This window comes from Silene latifolia, chromosome 2 (genome assembly GCF_048544455.1).
Source record: "Silene latifolia isolate original U9 population chromosome 2, ASM4854445v1, whole genome shotgun sequence".
Classification (NCBI taxonomy): Eukaryota; Viridiplantae; Streptophyta; class Magnoliopsida; order Caryophyllales; family Caryophyllaceae; genus Silene; species Silene latifolia.
In genome coordinates this window covers 190,088,972-190,098,949 of record NC_133527.1, presented here as the reverse complement: position 1 = coordinate 190,098,949, position 9,978 = coordinate 190,088,972, and the positions used below count along the sequence as shown (strand labels likewise).

Genomic DNA, 9,978 nt, shown 5'->3' with positions numbered 1-9,978 from the left:
TGATCATTTTTCATATTTTCTATCTCAATCTTTAATAAAATTTCTCATAACTTTTCACTCCAAAAGGAATCTCCTTGAATAAGGAAATAAGACTACATTTTAATACTCTTTCTCATCCAAACCAAATGTTAACAATTGTTTTACCACACTTGTGGAGACATGTTTTGCAACGTGAATATCTTTAGTTACACATTATTAAAAATTATAAAAATTTGATATTATTTTTATAACATTTATGACGATAAATCAAACAAGATCTCATATCACTATATTTTGTCTTATAAATTGAGAATAATATCAAAGATTCCCTATGGTCATAAATAGTGCCAAACAATAAGTGTTACTGATATGAGTACACGGAAGCGGTAATAAACAAAAAACCTTGCTGGGGTAAGAGTCGAACTCGGGACCTTGATTCACGAAGGGACGAGATCGTTCTTGATGGGATATTTGACTAAAAGTCTGCCAAGACTTCGAGTCAATGAGATATTTGGGTTGAAGATCCGCCGAGACCTTGATCCAATAGGTGTTTAAAATAAAAACGCTGATCTTAATTTTAAACGAGATTTGAAATACCGTTCAAACCTTGGTTGGTCATCAAATCATGATCGAGTTTTTCTGAACTTGTATTTATAACTTGTCTAAATCTGCCTAATAACTAATACAGAACATTCTATTTATAGTACCTAATTACGTATCTAACTAGAAATAAGAAAACTAATTTAACCAGCCTCCTACATCTGTCAACTATTAAACTTCGAATGGCATAACAACTGTCTTATTTTATTATATCCTAATAACTGTAAATAACTAATCAAAGAGTCCTAATTGAGCTAGTCTTGCGCATCCAGAATCGTATCAGTTGCCTTTAATTTGGATGAGAGGGAGTAAGTTATTTTTTTATTAATGTATAATTCTTTAATTTTTTAATCACTATAATCTTCCATAAACTCTAAATTACATTATTTAATCTTTTAATCACTATAATCTTCCAAAACTAAAAATAATAAATTCCTAACAAAAAATTTATCAAAGTTATAAATTGAAATCATTAGTTTGTGGTAAAAAAATCATTAAATATATATTTTATAACTTCACTCAATTCTCTAAATAAGTCCAATTTTTTTTATATAAAAATAAAAAAGTATGAAATATAGAACGAATAACGAATCAATTTAAGTTCTATAAATAATACCTTAATGTAAAAACTCTATATAGCTCGCATGCATATGCCGACGTTTTATAACGAATCGTCGACGGTTTTTAAAAAAAAGACGCCCCTACCCTTACTCTCTCTCTCTTTCAATACTCCAATTCTCTCAATCACTCTCTAACTCTCCCTCTCCCGTCTTTCACTCTCCCATACAACCCCGCCATTGCATCACCACCCCGCAACCACCACAACACCTCCACCACCACCACAGACGACGGCAGCACCTCCACCAACCACCGCAGCACCTCCCTCGATTCAATCAAGTAAGTCGTTTTTTTTTTTTAAAATTAGTTTAGATTTAGTTGTATAATTTGATTATAATTAGGCTAATAATGTATGTTATTGTTGATTTGAATGAATTCTCGTTTCAATCTCCTTATTCTTGTTCATTCTCGTTTCAATTTCCTTATTCTCGTTTCAATTCCATGCTTATTATTGCCGGATTTGTTCTTGTTCTTGTTGTTGTTGTTGTTGTTGTTGTTGTTGTTGTTGTTGTTGTTGTTGTTGTTGTTGTTGTTGTTGTTGTTGTTGTTTGTTGTCCATTTGCAACCGGGTATTTGTTGGGTAACAATGGGGTTTGTCAAGACAGAGGACGGGAGTATGATAGGCGGGGATGGTGATGCGATGGAGTATGATAGGCGAGGGCGTAGAATTTCACCGTCCATGATTGGTGAGGACGTTGCAATTCAACGTCCATGATTGGTGAGGACGTTGAATTTCACCGTCTTCATTGGCCAAGGACGTTGAGATTTCACGTCTGTCCATGAAGGGGACGTAAAACCACCCGTCCAACAAGGCCATGGACGTTGAGTTTTAACGTCCTTCATGGTGATGGACGTTGAAATTCAATGTCCTAGCCATGGTCGGACTTTGAATTTCAATGTCCATCCATGGTTAAGACCTTTTTTTTTCGTTTAAACCGTATATTTTCAATTTTAATGTGCAATTTTTATTTTTCTTGTTTTATTAGTTGTGTATTTTATTTATAATGGTTAAATTTATATTTAATTTTTATTAGAAGTTGTTAGTTTTGTGTTATTTTGAATTTATTTGTATTTAGAGTAATTTTAATGTGTAATTTATATTTTTTTTAAATTAAAAGTTGTTAATTTTGTATTTAAATGTCTAATTTGTATTTATTTTGTATTTTTTTTGTATTAAAAGTTGTTAATTTTATATTTTAATGTGTAATTTATATTTTTTTAAATTAAAAGTTGTTAATTTTGTATTTAAATGTCTAATTTGTATTTATTTTGTATTTTTTTGTATTAAAAGTTGTTAATTTTATATTTTAATGTATAATTTATATTTTTTTAAATTAAAAGTTGTTAATTTTGTATTTAAATGTGTAATTTGTATTTATTTTGTATTTATTTTGTATTTTTTTTGTATTACAAGTTGTTAATTTTGTATTTAAATGTGTAATTTGTATTTAATTTGTATTTAATTTGTATTTAATTTGTATTTATTTTGTATTAAAACTTGTTTTTATTTTATTTAACTAACTTTTTAATCTCCTAAATGCAGATGTCGAACAGCGAAGATTACATTATGACTTCACTAGGTCGTACGAAAGATCGAAGAGTAACGAGCTCTAAGCGGCGTATCCCTTTACCGTTAGCTCCTCGTCGTGGCCGGGGTAGGGGCAGGGGTAAGGGCATCGAAATACGCCCTTCTGTTGACCCTACTCCCGACGCTACTCCCGAGCCCGCTATGACCGAGATGGATTTTCCGAGTGCGTTTTATAGGCAGCCATTAGGCGATTCTGATGTTGAGGAGGAAGAGCATTTTGACCATGTGGTTGAGCAAGATGATGATGAGGAGGAGGAGGAAGAGGGGGAGGAGGAGGAGGAAGAGGAGGACGATGACTCTCGTTTTCTTGACGAGGAGGCCGTCGGACTACCACCTAAGAAGGTGGTACGGGATGGTAGAGGTCGATATGTGCCGCTTGGTGACGGTTCATCTAGTAGCACGGGGAGGAAGAAGACAAAGACTCAGGATAATTCTTGGCGTCTTACGGGTCCGGTTGAGGGTGGTCCGAGTGTCCTTAGCGTCCTACGTAGCTTTGGTGGCCACGTAGCTTATGGTAGTTGGACCGGTCAGGGAATGAGATCGTGGATCACGTGTTACGAGAGACCGGGTGCTTTAGAGAAGATAAGTAAGATAAAGGTCCGTGACGGTGTTATGGAGAGAGTTAGTAGGAGTGGCCTTGGTCATTTGAGGCAGTCTTTGATGACCGGTTTGGACGAGAACCTCATTAGCGCTTTTGTAGAGAGGTGGCAGCCCGACACCAACACTTTTCATATGCCGTTTGGTGAGATTACTATCTTGTTGCATGATGTTGAGAAGATCCTTGGGATACGGGTGGATGGCATGAGGGTTATGGAGGACGGTCGTACGAGGGAGGAGATCGGTCTGAAGGGGAAGGTGGCCACTTTATTTGGATTGCCTCTGAAAGAGGTGAAACCACCGTTGTACAAGGGTGGTGGACTGACGGTTAAGAAGTTGATAGAGCTTGCGGAGACGGGTAACCAGCATGACTCGCTGAGGGCTTACATGATGGTATTGGTAGGACAGACATTGTTTACGGACAAGTCTAGTGATAGGGTTATTGCCCGTATATTGCCGTTGTTTGATCAGTTGAGTGATATCGGCTCGTATGCTTGGGGCGCCGCGACATTGGCCTACTTGTATCGACAGTTGGGGATGGCTTCGCGTAGGGAGGGTCAGGGTGTTAGCGGTTGTCTACCGTTGCTTCAGGCTTGGATATATGAGTACTTTCCCATGTTCCGACCACACTCCGGATATTATGTCGAGGGGAGACCACTTGTCGAGGCTTGGTCACGGCTTCCTAGGTTTAGGGGAGATGTTCGGTTGTTAGAGGAGCACAGGCAGAGGTTGGACGGGCTTAGGGCGGAGCAGGTGACGTGGCTCCCTTATGGCGTTAGTCCTCACAGGACTTGCAGTATTTCTCTCTACTCGGGGTTGATTAGGTTTTGGATATAGTAGAGCCGTACCACCGATAGGTGTCTCCGTCGAAGACGGGTATATTCAGGTTATCCCGGCCTCTATGCGGTTCCCGATCGTTGACCATCGTCCGTCCGCTAAGCCGTGCCTTGGGCTATAGGTTGTCTTATGGTGATTCTCCTGATTTGGAGTGGGGTTTGAGTGATGTCGAGATAGTTTTGAGAGAGCGGTTTGACCGGGCTTTGATGCCTTTTCAGTGTGATACGCGATACATGTCTTGGTATAGGAAGATTTCTCACCCGCACTTCTACCCCCCTGCACGCCGTACTCCGTTTCGCTCTCTTCCTATGAGCGAGGAGCCCGAGGTATCCCGAGCTCTTAGTCGTCATTTCTCACAGATTTATAGACAGCCCAAGGACAGGAAGTGGCAATATGCGCGGAGATTGGTGGAGAAGATGGAGCCGTTCTTGAGCCGAGGACCATGCCGAGGATGATCTTTGGGATGATGATGATGATGATGAGCTTACCCCGTAGTGTAGATTTTTATTTTTATGTACGGATATTTTTATTTGTGTTGCGTATGGATATTTTTATTCTCTTTCGTTATGTATGAATATTTTCATTGTGTGAACATTTTTAGTGTTTTTATTGTTATGCATTGAAATGAACGAAAGTACTTAAAACTTAATTAAAATACAATTTAACAGACATGACACAACACTTAATAAGATAAAACATAATTAAAACCCCAAACCCTAAACCCTAAAACCCAAACCCTAAACGCAAACCCCAAACCCCAAACCCTAAACCCTAAAACCCAAACCCTAAACCCAAACCCCAAACCCCAAACCCTAAACCCCAAACCCCAAACCCTAAACCCTAAAACCCAAACCCTAAACCCAAACCCCAAACCCCAAACCCTAAACCCTAAACCCTAAAACCCAAACCCTAAACCCAAACCCCAAACCCCAAACCCTAAACCCTAAAACCCAAACCCTAAACCCTAAAACCCAAACCCATGTCATAAACGATTATTATTTAAAACATAACATAATTAAATAACTATCGAACTTAATTATCTTCCGATGATGAAGACGACGATTCCTTATCTTCGTCATGATCATGAACCTCAATTTCTTCCGGTTGGGTAGACATATATTCAATCAACAAATCATTCAAGTAGAGATAAAGAATTCCTTGCCCCTGACTCTACCAAAGACATAAGTCTCGATAGTCTTGGGTAATCGATCACGGTGAGGATACGCTCAAAATATGTAAAGACATCGCTTCTTAACCTGCGAAACTCCCACATCTTCTCGGTTAATACTTCATCAGAGACAACCTCATCTCTAACTGCTGGAGTTAGCACATCTTCTCGGTTTCCTTGTAAAATTATACAAAGGCTACCAATGGGAGGCTCTTCAAGCATGTGCCATACAGTGGCACTAGGAACCACTGATTCAAGACGCTCAATTAGAATTGGTAAATTTTGAACAATTAGATCGATTCTTATTTGATAAACTCTGGTTTTTTGAGCATTTGTGAGAACCATTTTATTATTGTAGTGAGTGAATAGGATTGGATGTTGTGATTGAGGATGTTGTGATTGTAGTGGCACATAGAATGGCCTATTTATAAGCTATTAATTGTAACGGCTATTTTTTTTATTGTAACGGTAATATTTGAATTATAACGGTAATTTTGAATTATAACGGTAATTTTGAATTATAACGGTTATTTTGAATTGTAACGGACATTTTTGAATTATAACGGTTATAGGCTCTTCTAACGGTTATTTTGAATTCCGGTAATTTCATAATTAGTAATATGATTGTTATAACAGTAGTATTTTAAATTATTACATAATCAAACTTTAAATGCATTATCAAAGTTTAATTTCCTTGCAGTTTCTTCGTCGGTTGGTGTGGAACGCGTCTTACGCCATAAACTTTAGGTGTAGTTCCCATCAACGTATGCCATTTCTCGATGTTTGTCTCGTACAAATCAAAGATATGGTGCAACCAAAGGGTCTCTTGACCCTAGCCGGAAAAGGATCGATCGGGGGCATCGGTGCATCTGTCTCTGGTACTCGACAATGCAATCTCATCCAATGGAGATGGTAATTAACGATCCACAAAACACCATACGGCCTCGTCACATGGGCTGTGGGCCTTAGGGGTAAGTATGTGCAACAATGCCAAGTACGAGATGAGGTTGTTTCATGCTGGGCGATGACACAAATAGTCCAGTTAAACAACGATGCAAAGACAAACAAATACTCCCCGTACATCCAATGGTTAGGCCCACATCCTCCACTGCTAGTGAACTCCATCCGTCTCAATGCCTCCTCGTATCCGGTAAGACCCGTAGTCAACACAACACTATCGCAAAAAAAATCCTTGTACAACTCGTATGCCTTAATCTCCCGAATACCCAACTCTCTCATGACTAAATAGTCACTTTCCCGACCCCGCGCAGCATGCGAGACCACCCGATAACCACAATGACCATCATTACCGACATCTACCCAACCATCAAAGAAATCCCGTACTTCTTCAGGGACCGCATACTTTTTATTCCAAGTTGACAAAAATCCCTTAGTGTAGCCGGACTCCAACGGTGCACCAACCGGTCCTTGATCAAAATCACCCACCGTATGTTGAACAGATGTCGTCGCAGGAGTAGAAACTTTCGCAGCCTTCTTCCTTGCATGCTCAAATCCCGACTTGTTCCGGGTAGTAGAACCCCTCGGTCTCCCTTTGGGGTTTTCTCTAACATGAGGTGGTTTAACTTCCTCGTCTTCCGGGTGAAGACCATCTCGCAATTTCTCAATGATTACCCGTTTCTTCGCCGGGTCACAAGCTCTAACTTCTTCAAACAGCTTCTCCAACTCATCATCATTGGTCTTGGGTTGTACACCAACATTGTCGTACTCCAAGGTCCTCCAAAAAGCATGAACATCTTCAAGATGGACCCTCTTACCCGTTCTTTGTAACTGGATCAATTCACAAGCACAAGGTAATCCATGAGTAACCCTTAGCACACATCCACAATGCTCTTCCAACACATTCCCGAGCTCTATCCCTCTCTTAATCTCTACTTCCATTATCTCAATGGCATTGATAGACACATTTCCTTGCAACAATGAAATTACACGATCTCCATTTCGCGGCCTACTCCTCGAAACCTCCAGCTCATATCTAATCTTCGAGTGTTGCGCTGTAACGCCCCGTAAACAACAGGAGTACAAAATGGTATATTTTATTAATAGCAGCGGAAATTACAGAGCGTTACCGCCGTATTTCCCCATACAGAGAAATACAAGGCTTACATTATTCTTTAGTACAACCAAATAACTAGTAAGTAGTAACAAGTCTTATTGATAAGATTATATTATTATGATACATTATTCTTATCCTATTTTCTTGCGTCAACCTCACTCATGCCCTTCCCTGTTTCCTGTACCTGAAAAAGATTAATAAAATAAAGGGTCAACCAACCACAGGTTGAGTATATTTCCCATAACCTCCAACTCAAATTAATATAATTCGGGTCATTATTATTGAATAGGGCCACATTACGGAGCCGAAACTCCCTTAGGCTATGCCCTCCTCCGTGTACACAGGATAACCATCTTTTTCTTTTCTTTTTTCTTTTTCTTTTTCTCTTTTTCTTTATTTCTTTTTATCCGGATATAACGGGGCGGAGCCAATTGCCGAGCCCCCTGCCGAGCTCACTTCAGAGCTCACGTCCATGTACACGGGATAAAATAATAATGTGGTCCGGTCCCTTCCAATAATAATGTCCCAGCTGATACATTGGCCAAATGTACATCTTAGCAATGGTATTTTAACATTAACATTATCATGTGTGCATTATAACGTCAATTATTAACATAAACAGTACCACAGTTATATCTCACGTAAACCACATTACGTAAATTATACAAGTATAACATAACTTTATCACATAAACAATCATTCACGTACATTATAATATCAGTTAAATAATTATGACGATAACTTACTTACTCATTACATTAACTTAAGATGAAGGGGTAGGAAATATACCTTTATCTTTCCGTTAACTAGCCAAGTATACTATAGAAGTTGTTTCCTTTCTTGGTGTGAAATGTGGAGAACCTTGGTCTCCTATTTATAGTTGTAGTATGTCGGTCACTATTTGTTGCTCATTTGTACGTGGAGCTAATTTTTACCAAGTGAAAACTTAGGTCTCTAAACCTACCATGCTAGGCCATTACGTGGGACATCATTTTTCCACATCAAATTTCTTTTTTTTTTTTAAAGACTTTTGACATGTGATAAATGTGAATAAAATAATATAAATCTTATATTAGAATCGTAAAATATCTAGATATTTTACGTTACGGGTTATTTTCTTTTAGATAGGTCTAGTAAAAATTCTACGGGTAAAGTTATTTTTGAGTCAGACTCCAACCGAACTATTTTATTCTTATTCTAGGGTCTTACCTATACGAGGTTACTATACCTTTCTGAATATTTACTAGGATAGGTCAATATATCCCTCCGGGTGGGATCCATTTCATTTTTTTTTGTACTCTCTCGACTCCACATTGATAAAAATTCTTTTCCCTTTCAGCGAATAATTCACTTAAATCTATTAAATAATACTTTTATTCGGGGTATCACATTCTACCCCCTTAAAATAAGTTTCGTCCTCGAAACTTGGATTATTACCTTATTGGAATAAAGATATCGACTTCTCATTTCTTATTCTGTTTCCCAAGTCGCCTATGTGTCGTACATCTTGATGTTATGGCAACAGCTCTTCTAGCGGGATAACTTTATTTCAAAGATCCTTTTCTTTATGATCTAGATTTTGAATTGGTCTCCCTTCGTTGGTTATGTCCTCCATAACTTGCTCTGGCGGTAAGCTAATGAAGTGACTAGGGTCAGGGATATACTTTCTTAAGAGTGACACACGAAAAATGTAATGGATTCTAGAAAGTTATATTGGAATGGATAGTCCTTAGGCAACATTTCCAACTCGCACCACCATCTCAAATGGTCCTATATATCTTGGGCTCAATTTTCTTTGTTTCCCGAATCTAATAACCCCTTTCGTTGGTGATACCTTAGGAAATTTGAATCAGCTACTTGAAATTCCACTAGTCGTCTCTTAAGTACATCATAACTCCTTTGACAACTTTGAGCAGCTCTCATCTTCTATGGCATAGTTTTCACTTTATCCATGGGTTACTGAATCAAATATGGTGCAATGACCCTTGATTCATCAATATCACTCCAACATTTTGGAGATCTATAGTTTCTTCCCTATTTCCTTAAACGGATTATTCAGGTTTTCTTCCCCTTTCTTATTTTGGAAACTTTTTACTCTTATTTTATTCATACCTCTCTCCTATCACCAAACCCCACCTAACTTTTACTCTTATTTTATTCATCCCTCTCTCCTATTACCAAACCTCACCTTACTCACAATTCATTATTTAATTCCTAATTATTCATTCCTCTCTCCAATTCACAAACCCACCATCTTCCTTTATTCATTCTTTAATAATTCTCCTAAAATCTTGTGCCCACATCAAAGGGGAAGAAAATACCGAATAGGAGGGAGTATATGAAACTCGATCAAGGGCAAATGTTGTTCTCAAGACCTCTGAAATTTCAGAACACATACTCCTAACAATTATAGGTTACTTCTCCAAGTAATCTTGTTACTTACACACTAACAAATATGGGTTAGGTTTTTGTTCCATAAAGAGCTTATTTGGTGGTATTCACGGGAACCGTAAATAT

General features: G+C 38.2%; 1 long non-coding RNA gene across 1 annotated transcript; it reads right to left on the bottom strand.

Moving 5' to 3' along the window:
- Positions 1-7,427: 7,427 nt before the first annotated feature.
- On the bottom strand, positions 7,428-8,294 carry LOC141631930 (uncharacterized). Its single transcript, XR_012537728.1, has 2 exons — positions 8,251-8,294; positions 7,428-7,645 (listed from the first exon to the last, which is right to left on the bottom strand). It is a non-coding gene; the product is annotated as an uncharacterized LOC141631930 (long non-coding RNA).
- Positions 8,295-9,978: the final 1,684 nt, after the last annotated feature.